The following is a 21,247-nucleotide window of genomic DNA, read 5'->3' as shown; positions in this document are numbered from 1 at the left end:
TTCTTTTCTTTTTATTTGACAATTCAATTAATAATTCTTAAAAACTCCCTTCATTAAACATTTTATTTGGGCTAATGGGGCTGATTTTATGGAGGGCTTGTGCCTTGCCTCCATCTGTAGGGCCCAGATTGAACCCCGGTATATGTGTTACTGATTTGAAGTTGGATAATTAAAAAACAGATTGTGCAGATTACTAGTAAATAAAATAATAATTGAATTTTTTACAAATTACAATTATAATTTTTATGATATTTACACTTACTTTAATTTTGAGAGTTAATAATTTAAATTTTTAAATAAACTTATTTTGCTTTACATAGTAATTCAATTGTGTTAACGTTAAACACCAATTTAACCAAAAAAAAAAAAAAATTAACAAACCTAAATACAATTCAACGCCATAATTAATCTCAGGGTTAATGGGCAACTAGATAGTTATGCACGAGTTGTTTTGTGATTACGCAATCAGGATTGCTCATCATGTCATCAACTAGTCTTGAAGTGTTATATGTTTTTTTTAATGTCCAGAGGGATAACTACAAGCCAAGGTTACGTCACTCACTAGGTAAGAGTTTGGTTCTTATGCTTGGAAGCATCTCGTTGTCATTTTTACCATGAAATCCCTTGATGGTAGGTAGTAAATTTGTTACGTGATACACATCGGAAAGGGTTCAAATTCCCCTGTTTGGACGCACCCAACCAACATTATCATTGTCGAGAACATGTGGTGCCCAAGTAGGAAGCTAGTGTTCTCATTACAATTGATCCTTCTAGGTGAAGTGGTGCCCTTAATTAGGAGGGTGTTGCTCAAATAACATTGTATGTTTGTTAGGTAACGTTGAGAGAGTTGTTAGCTATGCTTGGTTGCTTAACCATGTTAGATGTTAGCTGCAATGTCTGTGTTGTCAAGGCTAGATGATCTTCAACAGTGTGGTTGGATGGTTTTGGGCTTGCATTAGATATTTCAGAGGTTTCATAATCAAGGCTTATTTGTATCATCTTCTGCAAGCCATTTGGAAAGACTGGTATGTCAAAGATTGATGGTATGTGGATGTTTATAGTGGCAGTGCCAAACTATTATTGCAATTTTTCTTCACCAATTGATGTACACAATTTCATATCTTATACAAGATAAGCTATGATAACGATCGTTAGAATTGGCTAGAAAATTGAATTGTCTACTATAATGAGAATAATTAAAAGTATGTGTGTGATTGCATATAAAAAAAAATTTTAACGTGATTTAACTCATTGATTGAAAACCTAAATTTACGATTATGTTATTGATGACTCTAGAAAAGTACTCCAACAAAGTTTATAACATAAGTACAAAAAAGAAATATTGTACGTGTCTTTAATGGAAGATTCGATTCAACTTAGATTATGTAATGCATTAATGTTTTCATTTCAAGTTTTCTATCGGGTACCTTTTTTTTTTTTATACCCCCACCTCTATTGTGGTCCCTCATATTTATAAGACAAAGAAGTAAAGTTATACGTAGATATTGTATATGAGCATTTATAATTCAAATGTGGTTATAGATATTTATTCATATTCTTCTAATTATGCTAATAACATAATAATTACAATGATAACATTATCTCATTTGATAGGAGACTATTGATTTCCTTTATAGCCACAGATAAAATAGAAAATAAAAATCTCATAAATACTAAGGAGATACATAACCAGATAAATTTCTTCCCTTTTATCTCTTTGTCCTAGGATATCTACTCGTATTCGTGGACAATTGGAGAATTTTTAAGGGAAATATTTAGTTGTATATTGGTTATATTAGGTTAGATGAATATTAATTGTATAGCTGGTATAATAAGATAGTTGTATATTTCATATCTCATTCTTAGGCTTAATTTTCTTAATCTTTCATCTCATTTTTAGGCTTAATTTCTTTAATCTTTCATATCTCATTCTTGGGCTTAATTTCTTCAATCTCTTCTTTGTAATTATATTGTATCAAGAAATTTTATGTATCTTGTTTCTTATATATATCAATGAAAATCATGGCTGGTATAGAGTGAAAAATTACCACTATGTCTTGAATTCTTTATGGTATTGAAGCCTTATTCTTGATACAACAGAATCACAAGCATGGCTTTGCAACAAATAAACACTAATGCCCTTACTCTTAATACTATAGCCCTACATCATTTGATTAGCATTTGTTCCATCAAACTAATTGATGTCAACTATCTTGCATGGTGAATGCAATTAATTACTTCAAGGATTTAAGGATTATGTTTTTTTTTCAATGATTTTAGTAGATATTTATGGATTGATCCACTGCAAAAGAAATCATATTTTATTCCGTGTTTGTCAAATTTCAAGATTTAGTTGAGAACAAATCTGGAAAGAAAATCAAAGTTTTTCAATCTGATAGAGGAGGAGAATTTATAGATAGACGACTCACTAATTTATTTGAGTTTAATAGAATTTTTCACCAATTATCTTGCCCAAGAACATTAGAACAAAATGATATAGTAGAAAGGAAGCATCAGGATATTGTGAAAACTAGCCTAACAATGTTTTTCTAGGTAAATTTGCTATTATTCTTATGGATTGAAGCGTTTATGATTATTGTTTATCCTATTAATAGGATGCATTCATTTGTTCTTAACATGGATACATTTTTTACAAATTATACAAGGATAAACCAAACTTCTCCATGCTTCGAGTTTTTGGTTACAGATGTTTTCCCTCCTTAAGGATTACTAAAACAAGACACAAGTTTCAACCTAAGACTTACCCCTGTGCTTTTATCCACCCACTAAGAAAGTTTTATTTAAAGACATGTTTGTTTTTTTTTTTTTATGAAGAAAGCTTTCCACACACCATTTCTCAAGTGCATCTTAATCCTACTCAACACTTTAATTCTCTTGTCTCATATTTCACTTCTCATTATGTTTCCCCTTCTATTGGTTAACCTGTAATGCCTTTTTCTCCAATTATTTTTTATGATACAAATGCAAATGTTATAATGCCTTTTAAACCTTTACAACAATTTGATGACTATTCTACTTTGCAAGCTCAAGTTCTCTCCAAAAATGAACATGGGTCCACTCACCATTCAAAGCCTCCAAATTTTTTTACAAAATCTTCTGCCAAATTAGCTCACACATTCTTGAAACCTATTGTCTCTAATGTGGAACTACTCCACCTATTGAGAATAGATCTTTTGTTGAGCTTACTCAACACCATATGATAACTCGGTCTTAAGATAACACTAAAAAGGCAAGGAGTTTCTTGATCATATTATTTTTCTAGCAAGACTTCTTTTATTAAGTGTTGATACCAAGAAACCTGTTATGGTAAATGAAGCTCTTCAAAAACCTTATTGGAAGGTAGCAATGGAAGATTAGCTACAAGCCTTACGAAAAAACAACACGTAAGATTTGGTTCTTTGGTCGTATGATATGAATGTAGTAGGTTGCAAATGGGATTCCAAAACTAAGCTGAAATCTAATGGTAGCCTTGATAAATATAAGACTCGATTAGTGGCAAAAGGATATGCACAACTTTTAGGTATTGATTTTGATGATACATATAGCCCAATTGTTAAACCATTTGCCATATGTATTGTTATTTCTTAGGTTGTCATGAATTCATGATACATTAGACAGTTAGATATGAAAAGTACATTCTTACATGGAATTTTAAGGAAAAGGTTATATCTGAAAAGTACATTCTTGCATGGAATTTTAAGGAAAAGGTTTTTATGACTCAACCTCCAGGTTTTGTTGATCCTGATCATCCCACTTATGTTTACAAGTTACAGAATTCCTTATATGATTTTAAGCAAGCCCTTCATGCTTGGTTTAATAAATTCAGTGTTTTTTTGCTTAATTACAACTTTCTTTAGTCTATTGTTGATTATTCTTGTTTGTGCTCTATAGTTCTCGTGGAATTATTGCTCTCTTGTTATATGTTGATGACATTCTCGTCAAAGGTACTTGTATGGTTCTCATTAACTAATTCCTTCATGTTGTGAGTTTTAATTTTGTGATCAAGGATTTAGGCATTGTTCAGTACTTTCTCGACATTGAAATCATTCCCTTTCAAGGTGATATCTTCTTATCTCAAGTTAAATATGCAAAAGAAATCTTGGAAAAGGTTGCGATGTATACCGCTAATACTGTCTCTACTTTATTACCTGTGAAACATATTCTTCACCTCAATACCAATAGTTAAGTTTATCAAAGTCTTTATTGGAGCTTAGTGGGAGCTTTGCAATATCTTATGCTTACACGCCTAGACTTATCTTATGTCATTAATCTTGTTTGCCAATTCATACAAAATCCTAATATTCATCATTATCAAGTAGTGAAATGAATACTTCGTTATTGAAAGGGTATTATGGATTGAGCAATATTATGTGTACCCATTTTTGGTACACAATTCATGTATACAGTGATGTGTCATCATGTAATTAGGTGATTTTAAAACATGTGTCATCATATGATAAAGAAACATTTAATCACATGATAACACTTCATCCGTGTACACAAATTGTGTATCGAAAATGGGTATACACAGTTTTATTGTTATGGATTTTGGTCTTTGTATTATGGCTCAATCTTCCTCTAATTTGTAATGGTTTTCAAATGTTGATTGGGTTGAGTGTCATTTGACTAGTTAATCCATATCAGGGTATTGTATGTATATGGGTGCAAATTGTATCATTTGGAGATCACAAAAACAACCTATTGTTGCAAAATCTAGTGTTGAAACCGAATATAAAGGTCTTGCCTCCACTATGGTAGAGATGGTATGGATTACTTACGTTCTTCATGATCATGATTTGAACCTATTAAAATCATTCAAAACTAAATATATATTATTTAATAAAGTTAATTAAATTGTTGATTTAAAACATAAAATTGTTTAGTTTGATTTAAAAATTTTAGAAACTATTTGTTTTAAGTTTAGTTTGAAAAATCCCTCAAACCGTATCAAATTAAACTCTAAAATATAGCTTTATCTATTGGAAAGGTGTAACTGAAAGATTTTTTTCTTAATATTATGATTATTATTTTTTTCAAATTTTGCTTAAACAAGGGATGGATTTGTTTGCTTTAATTTGATAAGAGTCATTTTCAATAATCATTAAAAAACAAAAATGGGATCCTTTTGAGAGATTTGAATGGGAAGGCATTTCTGGATAAGAACCATTTTCTCTCATGTGGTTGAAGGGGATTTTTTTATGGCGTGTTTTAGGGTCTGAGTTTTTGGGAAGTATCTTATCTATCTAGTTTAAATTATGAAATACATATATAATCCACACCTGTAATCTGCTCATTATGTGATGAATGAATGAATAATAAAGCCTTGCCTTCATCTTTTTCGGTTTTCGCATAGCCTCTTTTTCAAAAGTTAGAATCAACTTAAACCACATTAATTTTTTAAAAATATTATATTAATTTTATCTCTAATTTAAATTATTCAATCATATTAAAATAAATTAATTTAAATAAAAAAAGTTAACATCTATAGAGTTTTACTTAATTTTTTTTTGGTCTTAAATAATGTTTATACAAATAGTATTTAAAGAAAATCATATTTTTAAACTTTATAATTTATTTCTTTTTTAGTGAAAAAATAAATGCTAAAAACAAATAAATCTCTGTAAGTTCATCATAATCACCCTAGATAAGATTTTCTTAGATAAACTATACACAGTTTCCTCAAACAATGACATTGTCAATTAAATCATCACGAAAGTTAATATAAACATCAAATAATTGATTATTAACTTATGGAGAGAAAAGATCTGGATTCGAACCTCTATGACTTTAAATACTACTGTACACTTTGTGATTACAAATCTCATATAAATATATAAATAATTTTTTTTTTAAAATAAAATCACACATGCTAAGTTTTCTTTTATTTTACATCACAAACATTGAGAGGTTTATTTGAAAGGCTAGGCCTAGTTGAGTACATATCACTCATTTTGAGTATATAATATGTGTTAGCAATTAGTAAACAACTATTTACTTATAAAAATCCTATCTTTTTAGATCAATAAATTTAAATTTCATATGTTGCAAATGTCTAAGCAGGCAACTTTATAATTTCTAACCTAATTCACAATTCATTTAACATTTTCATATAAATAACTAAGAAAAATAATAGAGAAATTAATTCAATCTTGGAGCCGCTAAAGAATTATTAGAAACAGAGACATTAGAATCTAAGGTGAAAAAGCCAGGAATAAACATTAAGAAGTAGCCACATCCAAAGGAAAGCCTGAGTTAACAACTTGTCTTCTTAATAAAATTATATACAAAAATAAAATAAAATAAAATAAAAACAACTTAAAAATCATCTGGGACTTGCTAGTTTAAATAATTAATTATCAAACCGACTTATATTAATTGCTCTCCTTACCTTATCAAATGCACGAGTAACTTTCAGAACAATTCTATTCCTGAAGAAATTAACACAAGCTTTCATGGGAGCCTTCAATAATATATCCCATATGCGACACCACGACAAAGAATTTGCAGGTAATATTTTAGGAATTGGCTGCAAATAAGCCCATGCTGCCTTCTTAACAAGAAGATTAGTAACAGGAATATCATCTGCGGAAGAACAACTTTTAGGGCTTCCACCTTGAGTAGTCAATGGGATTAAGTCCTTGAATGAAGTATATGTGGCTACTTCAGGATTGATGGATTCATAGTATGCCTTCTGACATGAACTTATTGGGAAGCTTTTACTTCTACAATTGATAACCAAGGAAAATTTCTTGAATTGAAGATCATTGATGGCGTCCATGGTGGAGAGTGGTGTTGAGTTGATAAGGCATCATGCAGCCAAGGAAGGCTGGTATTGTGATTTTTATAAGTGGGATTGAGTTTTGATTTGATTTGATTTTGAATTTGTATTTTAAAAATTTGATGGATAAACATTTTAATTAAATTTATTTTATACCTAAATAGAGAAAAAAAATGCGACAATCAGAATTTTGATTTTAAGCTTATTTTTTAATTCATGCAGAGCAAAATCGCCAACAAAATGTTGATTAAATATTGTAAGGCTCTCGAATTTTAAAGACTAACAAAAAAAAAGTAAAAAAAATATAATTAATCATTATTAACATTACAAGTATCAACCGGAACTTTATCATCCCATAAATGGTGCGTATTTTATATTTTGAGAGAATTAAATTAATCATAAAAGCCTGAGATTATTGTTAAATACATTATGTATATTATTTAAACACAAAAATAAGAACAAAACTTAATCAATTGTCACATACATTATGCATAGTTTTTTAAGAGGAGAATATAAATTCTTGCTCAACAAATCATGAACGTGTGTAATAAACAACTGTTATTTTTTTTGCACGTTATGTGCAATTATATATCCTCTATTAATATAGTTATTTAACAAAAGTTAGTTTTATACTACACTTGAAATATGCTTTACTTTCGTTTCTTCTGGTAAAAGTAGAGTGGTGTATTATAATCTATTTTTATAAAGTGATTCAAATCTATAACATAAAATTTTCTATATAAACTATTATTCTCTTATATTTCAAATCAACCTAAATATAATTGGTTTTACCGAGCTTATAATATTTTTCTGGTTCTTTTATTAAATCTTTTTCATATGTAGCCATGTAAGGGTGGTTTTGTGGTTTTTATAAATTGGATTGAGTTTTGGTCTGATTTTGAATTTGTATTTTTTAAGATTTGATAGATAAATCTAGCCCTTTTGATTAAATTTATTTAATATCTAAATTGAGAAAAACTGTAACAATCAAAATTGAGAAATTTTTTATTTTAATGATATTTTTTATTCATGCAGAGCAAAATCGCAAACAAGAGACTAAATATTGCAAAGGTCTCAAATTTTAAGCATAACACTGATAAAATAGGATGAAAAAATAAAAATATATAATTAATCCTTATTAACATTACAAATAATTGAACTATCAACCGGAACTTTCTCATCTCATAAATTGTTATAAGAGATTTAAATTAATCGTAAAAGAGTGAGATTATTGTTAAATACATTATGCTTATTATATATATAAATAAATAAATAAAAACAAAACTCAATCAATTGTCACATAAAAATTAGCTTTAAAATTAATATGGCTCTCAATATAAGCCAAATTTACATACCCACCAAGTCTTTTTATTTGTTTTATTTGCTTTTATTTAAAATCAATTATTAGCATATTAGTTTTTATAAAAAAATTTCAGTTTAGATATTGCACAAAAATGCTACTAAAAAATAGTTTAATTACTTGGATATTTAATTTCTGTTTTGATCCAATTAGATCTTTGTTACTAGCAAAGTTAAATCTTGGAAGGGTAAAATGTTTTTTCGTTGCTTACCACAAAAAAAAAAATATGGATTCTTGTCAAACAAATCATGAACGTATATAATAAACTATTGTTATTTTGTGTACATATTATGTGCAATCATATATCTTGAATAGTGTTTGTGTATAAACAATGACGTATTATTATGTGATTAGACAGTTAAAAATTAAATATAAAATAATACTTAATCATATGATGATATATCATTATTTATATATAAAATTATAAATATAGTATTATTGCACATATCTTATATTAATATATTTGTTTACCTGTTTTTTCTGGTGTAAGTAGGGAGGTGTATTGTAATCACTCTATGACATGTTAGTTTTGATTGTTGTCTATTGAGGATTTATTAATTGACAAAATGGACAATGTAAATTCTTTTTTGACAAATCATGAACTCTGATTTATGTCGACCACATATCTTACATTAATATATTTGTTTAGTAAAAGTGGTTTTGTATTAAATTTGAAACACACTTTACTTTCTGTTATTGTGGTATAAGTAAGGAGGTATATTGTTATCTATTTTTACAAGGTTATACAAATTTATGGCGTGAAATTCACTGTATACTATTATTCTTTTACATTTCAAATGAAGCTAAATGTAATTCATTTTTACAAAGCTTATAATGTTTTTTTGGTTCTTTTATTAAGTTTTTTTGCATGTAGCCAAGGAAGGTAGGTTTTGTGATTTTATAAATGGGATTGAATTTTAGTTTGATTTTGAATTTGTATTTGCAAGAATTTAATGGATTGACCTAGCCGTTTTGATTAAATTTATTGGTTAGAGGAAAAATGTAACAATCAAAATTGAGAGAATTTTGATTTTAAGCATTTTTTTACTCATGCCGAGTAAAATGGCAAACAAAATGTAGATCAAATTTTCAGCATAAGACTAATATGATAAAATAAAAAAGTGAAAAAAATTAACCATTATTAATATTATTGTAAGAACTTAATAGACCATCGATAAGGTATACAAGCCTTGGGTGGTTGTAGTTATGCACATAATACTATTTTTTATTGAAAATCAATTATTGGCATATTAGTTTTTATAAAAAATTTCAGTTTTAATATTTAACAAAAATTTTTGAAGGGGAAGATGTTTGTTTTTTGCTTACCAAAACATTCAATCGTAAATGTTTGTTTCAGTTAGGGTTTTTTTTTTTTGTTATAAATAACAAAATTTAGTTTTGTGCTTCAATTGCAATACATTTAATTTCTGTTATTCTGGTATAAGTAGAGAGTGTATGGTAATCTGTTTTTACATGAAGTTTACCATATATATAATTCATTTTTACAAAGCATATAATGCTCTTTTGATTCTTTTATTAAGTCTTTTTCGTTAATTTTTAATATATTTTTATAGAAAAACACTCTGCTACAAGTCTAAAAGTTGGAAGATGAATAAAGACTGAAGTGGTTTCAACATTTTTCAAACCTAAGAGAGTTCGATTGAATGTTCGAGGAGAGCTTGAATATGCTTGCTTAAGTTGGATGCTTAATTGATAAACTCAATTTTTAATTTTTAGTTTATGTTACATTTTTTATTTTTTGGTAGCTAGAGATCACGTCCATATTGATTGGATGGACAAACCAACTACAATAGGTAAATTTAGATGTCACAAATGTGATAGAGGACTGAATCATTTGCTAACCTTAGGGTCCAGTTTATATGGGATATTAAATTAATTATCCTAAACATCGAGGGTTTAAATAAAATTACCCAATTTTTTTGAACTTAAGGAAAAATGTCCTTTTACTTAATCTGATTGAAATGCCCTCATGTAGAAACCCGAAAAATTCCCATATTTTCCCCAATCCACTATTCCCAAAATTAGAAATCCCACAGATCTTCCATGAAGCAACTACAATGGCTGATTTTCGACTTTTTAGACAAAATTTTTGATGTGTTTTGACAACAAAAATGACAAAAAAGGGTGAGTAAATTGTTCTTTATCTTGTTTAAATCATTTTTATCTTTAAATTTTACTAATTAGATTAAGATTTTGTATGTTTTTAGTTTAGGGTTTTTGGATTTGAACAATTAATTTTATGACTTGATTCTTCTTTGCTTTGGATAAATTTGTTTAGGGTTATTGTGTTTAAGTAGGTGTACAATCTTTTTGTTGTTGAAATGGTAGCCAGAAACTGAGATTTTGGTCAAAAAATGAACTCATTTTGAAATCGAAACTTCACTCGAAAGAAACCTATTAAACCTAGGGAATCCCGTGTTTGAGAAATATCTCTTAGGTTGAATCAACACCACGGGGGCGATTTTCTAAACAGTAATAACATAGGAGGCTCTACAAGGGAACGCTAGGGGAGGAGGGAAATTATAAGTTTTGGAATAGTATTTCATAGAAGACCACATGGGAGGGGGGAAATGTTAATTTTTAAACTATGATACGCGTGGATCTCCCAGATAGGAGAATTGCGAGTTTTTAAACATTATGAACCTATAGGAGAGAGAGAAATTAATAAAGGGCAAACTAATATTCTTAAACATTTAGGACCTATGGGAGAGTGAGTAAATATTAAAAGAACAAATTGATATTTTGTCCAAATCTAATGTTTTTTTACTTGTAGTTTTCAAATTTTATATTCATTTTTCATATTCTAGGGTTTTTTTTACTTCTAGTTTTTGAATTTCAAAGTCATTTTTTGATTTTGTGATTCAAGTTTTTCCGATATATAGTTTTTAAATTTGAAGTTGGCTTTTTAGTTTTTGTTAATTTAGGATTTTTTTACGTCTATTTTTTTAATTTAATGTTCATTTTTTTATATCTATCATTTGTAGGTTTTTCAAATTTGTTTTTCAATATTCGTTATTTTTGGGTTTTTCAACATATAGTTTCCAAATTTCAAATCAATTTTTTGCTTTTTGTCATTCTACGGTAATTAAACATATAGTTTTCGAATTTCAAATATGTTTTTTTAATTTGTCATTTTAGGATTTTTTTTATATGTAGTTTACGAATTTCAGGGCTATTTTTTTATATTTGTCATTCTTGAGTTTTTTTATGTATAGTTTTCAAATTTCAAATTGCTTTTTCAAATTTTATGATTCTAAGATAATCGAATACCTAGTTTTTGAATTTCAAATTGGTTTTTCGATGTTTGTCATTCTAGGTTTTTTGAAGTATAGTTTTCAAATTTCTAATCCCTTTTTTATGTTTGTCATTTTAGGATTTTTGGACATATAATTTTCAAATTTCAGATTGGTTTTTTTTATTTTTGTCATTCTAAGGTTTTCAAATTTGAAGGTCGTTTTCTTATTTTTTTTCATTATAAGATTTTTTAATGTATAGTTTTCGAATATTTTGTTTGTTTTTTTATATTTGCCATTTTTAAATTTTTCAACGTATAGTTTTTTAATTTCAAATTGGTTTTTTTGTTTTGTCATTCTAATTTTTTTTATGTGTAGTTTTCGAATTTCAAATTCATTTTTCGATTTTTTTTCATTTTAGGGTTTTTTGACCTATCATTTTCAAAATTTTGGTTCGTTTTTTTATATTTGTCATTTTAGAATTTTTCAACATGTAATTTTCAAATTTTAGGTTGATTTTTTAATTTTTATCATTATAAGGTTCTTTTCTTTTTTTTTTACGCATAGTTTTCGACTTTTCAAGTCCCTTTTTTTTTATTTTTTTCATTCTAGGGTTTTTTTACGTTTAGTTTTCAAATTTCAAGTCAATGTTTTTATTTTTGTCATTCTAAGATTTTTTTTCTTGTAATTTTTGAATTTGAGGTCCTTTTTTTAATTTTTGTCTTCGATTTTATATCTATTTTTTATAAAAATCTTATCAACTTTCTCATGGTAATAATTTCTTTTTTTACAAGATATTTCCCATAAAAGAAAACGTGAGGACAATGAATTAAAAATCCTGAACGAGGCACGATACTTTTAAGTGAAGGTTACTTCTCATGTATAGCAAACCGCATTGTCTGGGATTAAATTTACATTGACACATATACAATTGCGATCGTTTGAAAGGGCTTGCTTTGAGCATTTACTCCGATTACCTAATACAAAATTTAGTAGAGTATTGGTGCACTCATTCATGTTGCAACAGTTGTATCAGGGATTAAAGATAAATGAGTTTTGGTTTAGGATTAATGAGGTTAACCTAAGATTCAACCCATTTGAGTTTGCACTTATGATCAGGTTACCATTTAGTCAAATCACTATTCTTTCATCATATATTCCACAAGGATTCGGAGATAGGATTCGAGAGACTTATTTTCGAGGATGTCAGAAGGTGCAATATAATGATTTAGAAAGAGTTTTCCTGACGAGACCATGGGGAAATAATAATATCGACTTTTATATGGTGTTACTGGGGAATAACAAACGAAGGTATCTACAGAGTATCTCTAATTGGTTGATCACTTGGATGGTTTTACTTCCTACCTGTGGGGTGTTCCAATGTGGGAAAGGATATACGAGTTAATGTCCTAGGTGAGTGATAAGCATGCTCTAGTTGGATGCCCGATATGTGTAAATATGATATTTACGATTTCCTACTCGCATTCCAAATGTATATTTATTAATTATATATATTAATTGTCAGGGGAAAAATTATTAATTGAATTCAAACATTAATGTTTACATTGCAGTAGTGGCTCTACGAGACGATCGACACCTTGTATAATTGGGTGGATTTAGTTGTTGTTGATGCATCTCCTTGAATATTTAGATGGCATACGAGAGATAACCTAGATTGAGTCATATGAGAATTATATTCACTAGTGATAAGGTATGTTAATTGATTAGTTGATTGATTTATTGACTAATGCAAATATGTTTAATTATATATATGAATGAGTATGATCATGTTACTTTCCCACTCCAACTGTCACTGATTAAGGAGGCTACACAATTGTATGTTGACATTGTTGCCAATATGATATTAGGTAAGATTTCATGTTTGCAAGACCAGATGTTCATCTCACAAAAGCAGATGTCTTTTAAAATGTCTTGACTAGAATATTGTATGAATTGTTTGGAGGACATTGTTATGTGTATACAACCAAATACTGTCGAGCAAGTGACAAAGCCATATCTTATTTATTTGTTTTGTAAATTGTATTTACCCATTTGTCTAACATGTATATTAACTTCGCATAGGGTACTCACGATGGTGTTGGGAGGCCCTCACCCGTTGGCCCTTCGATTTCATCACTTCTCCTCCTCGAGGTTTATAATTAATTATTGTTAGTATATTTTATATGAAATGTCATTGAATAATTTGTTATTAATATTCATACAGGGTACTGGTCATGAAAAAAGTATCGATTGAGAGTTTTCCACATACACCTCTTTCGATCGTGAGGGTAGCGTAGATTATTGTTATTTAGTCAGTTGAATGTAGTTAAATATATTAAGTATATGTAAATTATTTTTCCTTCTTTTTAGGATGAACGATTGTGGTTAAGTGCTGACATTCCCAACATGAGCAAATGGTCATTGATATTAGTTCACAGAAGGACAAGTTACTAAATGTTATGTCACAAGGAAAACAAGATGAGGTATATCCATTATAATTTATATATTTTTAGATATATTGAGTACTGATAATATTAAATTACTTTTCCAGTTCATCCTGGAGATACAGATGGTTGACTTGGTAACAATGGAAGATTCTTTCACCAAACCTCCTTCTTCACACTTCAAGAAAGTAACATTAACTGATTTCATCATGTTTGCTAATTAAGATGAATTACTGAATTAACAATTTTATGTAATTTTTCAGTTGGTGCAAACCGTTCATGGTATGGTCATCTGGAAGGGTCTGCTCGTTCACACTCTGTATACAAATTTAATAAAACCAAGGATGAAACAACAGGTTTAGACATTCCATCCTTTTCCTCACGCGGTATACTGAAGCTACAATATCCAACGACCATGATGTTTATTATATAGGAGTGAAGTCCATGGTTGCTTTTTGGCACATAGTTGTCAAGTTGCACAAGTGACTGACCAACAATGTAAGTGGTTTATATACATTAACTTTGTTTAAGTATTTTATATATTCTTGAAAACATAATACAATTCATGTTATGTAATACCCTCAGGTATGTTCTAAGGGTATTTATGTCTTTTGACCATGTTTTGAGATATTTTTTATTTTAAATATATATATATATTTACATGTATATGTGTGTTTATATATGTGTGTGTGTGTGTGTGTTTGTATAAATAACTATATATATATATATATAGAAATACAAAAAAAAAAAAAAAAAAGAGAAAGAGATAAAGATGTATATAAAGAGAAAGAAAGAAAACAAAACAAAAGAAACTTCAAGACTTTTCCATCATCTTTCTGTCCATTCCAGCAACCACCATTTTCCATGCTAATTGCTTTTGTTTTGTGAAGATAAAGGAAGAACTTGAAGGGATTTTAGAAGACAAAATAAGAAAAAGAAACAAAGAAGCACTTTGGAAGCTTTGGTAACCAAAAGATCTCTTTTCTTTCCCTTTTACCTATGATTATATATATTTGATACATGTTATATGAACATGTTAGTGTGTTTTGGTATTGATTTAAGGTGATTTTAGTGATAAAAGAAGCAAGATAAAGAAGGGGAAGTCAACTTGCAAAAATTTGCTTGAAATAAGGTAAGGGGTGTCATCCTTGATATGTTGCATGTTTTAGGCTTTTGGTTCCTTGGATCTATGTTATAAATGATGATTTTGAAGTTGAGGAATGTTGTTTGGCCATTTGGGATAACTATATGTGTGATTTTGTTGTTGGCAGAGAGTTGGTTAATATTTACAGTTTTACCATTAATTTCATCCCACGTTTTGGCTACCTTATCTGATGAAGCATGGGTGCTTTTATAGCTTTTTAGAAAGCTCTTTGAATCCTCTTTTCAATGATATATAGCTTGTATGAATTAGAGACTGTTTGGACTGTTACATTGCTTGAACAAGAAAACTGTCTTACCAAATAAACAGTGAAGGCAGTTTTTTGTCACTAACTTCATCCCATGTTTTGGCTACCTTATCTGATGAATCATAAGTACTATTATAGCTTTTTGGAAAGCTCTTTGAATCCTGTTTCCAATGATATATAGCTTGTATGAATTAGAGATCATTTGGACTATTAAAGATTGAATGAACCAAAAGGACTGTTTTACTAAATAAACAGTAAAGATAGTTTTTGCCACTGAATTCATCTTACGTTTTGGCTGTCTTATCTAATGAATTATAAGTGCTATTATAGCTTGTTGGAAATCTCTTTAAATTCTCTTTTCAACGATATATAGTTTGTATAAATTAGAGACTGTTTGGGCTATTAAATTATATGAAAAAGAAGGCTACCCTACTAAATAAACAGTTTTGTGAATAGTATTTCACAGTTTTTGGGAAAGAAAGAAAAAGAGAAAAAGGAAAGGAAGAAAGAAAGAAAGGAAAGGAAAGGAAAGGAAAGGAAAGAAAGGAGAGATAAAGAAAAGCAAGAAAAGGAATTTGGGGCTCAAGATTTAGGGGTCGTCCCATGAGTATGGTCTAGTGAGTTATAAATAGATTTAGATAGAAGCAAGATTAGTAAGATATAAGGCACACATGCATGCTATGAACTATAAGGGGGCACTTTACACTACACCACCCATAGTAGGGCACATCCGCAATAGAACACGTCTGTAGTAGGACATAGACCCCTAGTAGGGTCCATTCGTAGTAGAGCATGGTAGAGCTCAATTCAGATTCAAAATGGTGTAGTGAGAGAAAGGAAGAGAGCTCGAGCTTAGAAAGATGTCAAATCTTTATAGTTAGCTTTCAGAAAGTATCAAATAGACACTAGATGGGACAAAGTATGGCCTAAATAGTAAAGAATGAACTAGATTATCCCTTTGATTTCTTATAGAGATTATGATGTGGGGTTGAGTCCCAAGAGAGAGTTAGAACAGGAAATGAGATAGTTTACTTAATTCTTTCCCCTTGCTGAGTGTTCTTATCTCTCACTTCCTTTTCTTTCATGATTACAGGTATAGGTGATCGTAGTAGCTGTGAGGCAGGGTTAGGTCAGTGAAGATAGATCCGGTTGGAGTAGATTATCTCTGGTTTATATTACATGCATACAGTCACATGTTCTAATTGACTTTTAACCTTTTTGAGATAATTGTACAGTTGTATAAGATTACTCCATGTTTTCATATGCTTTCAGATAAGTTTTTATATGAGTATATACATTTTTTGTTCGCTTCTAGATTTTTAAATTTTTTTAAATAATTTCTAAATAGTTTTAACGATACACTCATTTTAAAGTATTTCAAAAAAAATATTAGATGTTCCGGATATTAATTTGTAACATTTCTCCTTCGATGGGTAGTACTTTTTGGGGAGGGATGTTACATGTTATATATCCATTTCAGCGTGTAGATTTCTTCTTGACACTACTATATTGTCACCAGCACGAGTAACATATTACTGTCTCACAAAGTTGGATGATGGTGCACACCTTCTTCGTGGTGCATATCAGGATGGCATATGAGAATTAGAGTACCATGTTGTCAGATGACTATGAGTGGCCCAAGCTATTCACGAAGATGGCGAAGGAAAATTATATATTCGAGTTGTTTTACAAACTATGAGGGGAAGTCGATAAAGTATTATATATGTGTTTTTCCATTATAATTTACTTATATAAAACACGTTTGTCTACTATAATTTCTTAATGTTTATAGGTTTTCATCCCTATAAATTTTGATTGTGTCTAGTGGGTCGTCAAGGTCCTAGATTTGCATGGTTGGTTGATCATCATATATGACTCTAAGACATCTTACATAAGCAAACAGGATGGGCTCACACGACGGATGTGACCCTACACCACATTCATCCTGATATTGTTGGCAAGAATGAGTTTTTGGACCACTGTGGGTTTACACCACGAGAGGATCACTTGATATTATGTCGAGTGAATGGTGTCCCCTACTAGGGCGAGGGTTCTAGTGAATGCAGTATTTTTATTTTGTGTTTCATAGAGTATATGATGCTTTCACAAAGTCTGGATTTTTGCCACGAGTCATCCACCTCGATGCATAGGTGTTTGGCCTCACATTTTTATTTTCGCTACATCGAGTAGATCGCAAATGTACATTTGTATTTATTATTGGTTTTTCATATGATTTTTTAATTGTAATGTATATATTTATTTACGATTGTTTATTAGTTATGCGTTTGATTTCATGTTTTTTTTCATTTTTTTCAACTATATTGCAACTTACCTAATAAAGTATGAATCCAAACTTAAACAATGGATGAAACATAATAACTGAGTAAATGAAATTAACATATGTTTGGAGCATAAATAATACTAATATAATGTTCAATGGATTACATAAATAATATTAATTCCAACAAGTACATAAGTTAAACATTACACATACTAAATAGATTATATCTCATTTAAATAAGTACATAAATCAATTATTAATCAAATTAAATCTATTATAGCTCATTTTAACAAACAAATAAATCATACATTAATCAAACTAAATAGAAGGTTTTGAAGATCTCTTTTCTTTACCTCATATAGATTAACCTAATGGCACAGAGCTTGAAGCCGATGTTGGGCTTTTGCATTGTGTTCAGACATGTTCTAATTGATTACACTAACTACAAACCTTAGGTATAATGATCTCACCCTGTGAAAGACGTCGATTTCTATTTGAAAAGTGACCCGATCGATAATAATCAAGAACGAGAGGCAGTATAACTCTTTTTTCGATGGTAGGTAACCATTCAAATTAGTTTCCGAGTGGATTGATAGTTTTTGCATACATTGCACAATAGTATTTGGTGGTATAGAAAGGATGAACCCATGCATAGATATTGGTGAGTCTTATATGTCTTGCAACAGCAACGACATATTTACATGGAATAAGTGAAAGCTAAAACTTCACGCACATACAAGCCATTTCATGAAAGTCCACAACGATCATGTATCCACCACTACTTATAACCTGATACCAAACATTTGTAATTGGATGAACTTTCAAATGCCCAACCTTTAACACATAGTGGCCAAGCTTCTTCTCTATCTATGGTGCAATAAGGAGGGGGCATTCATTTGTAATTTTAAAAGGCATTAGCACATTTGTTAATAAAAAAACATAAGTATAAAAAGTTATGGTCAATTAGATAATTAATATTACTGTGATTATATACTTACATGGTTTCTCTTCTCGTAAAACCATCACTACAATATACCCAGAATGAACTAGGCAAGCATTGTGATAAGCAAACCCCGTGCATTTTTTACGAGGGCATTAAATGACTTTATAATATTAGTTGTCATTATGTTATATATGTGCCTTGGAAAATGTATCCTACTTTATCAGTGAAACCTTACCTCACGTAGGTAAGCCTCGCTTGAAAATGCACTGCATCAATAGATCTCATCATAACCTTAAAATTTGTCTTTGCATATGTCTTTGCTACTTTTCAGTATAAACATGTAACTTGTAAGTTTATCAATAATATGAGCACCTTATTATGAAAATTTATAAAATTTTCAAATATATAAAAATTTCACAAATGTATAAACACGTTACCTGTGAGTTATATTTGTACTTTGATCGTATGTTACAAAGAAAGTGATGATAACAACATCCATGGTAAACATTTAGAAAGACTTTAGCTATTGTAGAGTATATAGCATGATATCAATATAAGATTACTGGTAACTCTAGTACTTTATTAATGCAATATTTAAGCTTTATCAAAAACCAACACCACATTTAATTATCTTCCTTTTTACTGATGTCAAAAGCAATTGGTTATTACTATCCAAGGCCACCGCGAGAAATAAATGTCACAAATATCAACCATTAAGAAAAGCAATATTAATGCAAATAACAAGTTGAAGATATTGTTTATATGCACAGATGGAACAACATAATGCCATGAAAAAATACTGAAAGCATTGCTCATCATCTATTTTTATATACATCACAATTTCTAGATTAGCACGCTCTAAATTATAGTAATAATCGAATAAGAGCATAAATGACTCTTCTGGTAAACCCCTCAATGAATGTAATGCCCAATTTCTTGACCACCAAGCTTATGAATATGATATGTCAATTATACTTGTTGGTGATGTCAATAATGATCTCTTTAGGTCAATAAATACGATCAATCAACACAAACTTTAACTTCATTAATTGACCTAAAGCTTGAATCTCAGTTTGCCTACGATGTGACTTTGTCTTATCTACTAAACAAGTGTGTATGGGATTCATTTTAAAGATTAGGAATACTTGACAAGGTTTTATTCTTCTTCCCGATAAAAACCATTTGCATTTCTCATTATAGCATTTAATCTTTCATCTCATCGTGTCTAACTTCAATAGTTTATACTAAAATCCTTTCTTCAAACTAAATTGAATTACAACATCTTCCAAGTGTTTTTTATCATTAAAAATGTCATCAAGTTTTATAGCATTCCCCTCTCATATCAACTCTGCACCATTTGATGATGTTAAAAGTTATGGATGAAAATTAGGTAGCCATTTAAATAGATAAATGGGGACATTGTCAAAAAATGGTTCAAAATAATTACCACCACCCATAATATGATCTTCAAACTGGAGACTCTTTATATTATAATTAACAAGTGACATATCCCCAAAGCTTGGCTCATCAAGAGAAACATTAGTCATCTTATTTCCATCAAAGTCACCTCAATCTAGAACTTTCTCTTTGTCTCGACGAACCCATTCTACAATAATATAAAATGCATCATTATGAAAATCAATCAAGTCTTTTCTATTGGATTCTTTTTTCACTTCACTATCATCGTTGTCACCTATTTCTTTTTCTTCTTATCCTTAGATTACGGTACATGTAACAAATATTGAAATACATTTTTAGAAGTATTGTGACATGTCAACAAAGCCCTTTACATCTTCATCATTTTCTATTTTTACAAGAGCATCGAGCATGATACCTTTTAGTTTCAAATATAGTTGCATGTAGTTTCAAATCAAATTAATACCATATATTTCATTCAAAAGTTGGATAAATCCCCCAAATGTTGTTCTAGATGGAATTTTAACTAATTTTTTAAAACCTCCAACATACTTCATTGTGTTCTAATCACATTGGATTCATTCTTTTTAGAAACAAACAACAACACAACTAGTCATTTCATTTATCAATCCTACAATAGAAATTTTTGGTAAAAAATTAAATATTTATCATAAAAAACCATAATAAACATTCATCAATATCAAAATAACCACTATATTTTTTATAATTTTTTTAACCCCTCACATATACTCGAAAATCAATATGCCACCTCTAATTTTCTAAATTTCATTAAACATGCTCATACATTACCTAAACCAAAATATTTATTTTATATATTGGTTAATATCCAAATACCCCTTCTATTTTTCTAATATTTCTTTTACCTCCTAATATATTATACAAATCAAAATACATCTTATATTTTCATAACTTATACGAACTTGATATTTTTATAATATTGAAATGTCCCATCATTTTAGGCATATTTTGTTGCACCATCATATTTTATCTAATTTCAAAATACCCCTATATTTATCGAACATTTCATTTAACACCCTATATTTTATCAAAATATCTCTATATATTCCTAACATTTCATTTAAAACCTTCATACATTATTTAATATTAAAATGTCTTCATATTTTTTTAACATTTTATTTACCTAATATTTTATTTAACACCTTCATGTATTGTCTTGTATCAAAATACTCCTATATTTTATCAAAATATCTCTATATATTTTTAACATTTCATTAAAAACATTCATACATTGTTTAATATCAAAATACTCATATTTATCTAACATTTCATTTAACACTCTTATGTATTGTCTTGCATCGA

This window comes from Mangifera indica, chromosome 2 (genome assembly GCF_011075055.1).
Source record: "Mangifera indica cultivar Alphonso chromosome 2, CATAS_Mindica_2.1, whole genome shotgun sequence".
NCBI lineage: Eukaryota > Viridiplantae > Streptophyta > Magnoliopsida > Sapindales > Anacardiaceae > Mangifera > Mangifera indica.
Note: the sequence above shows the minus strand (reverse complement) of the source record.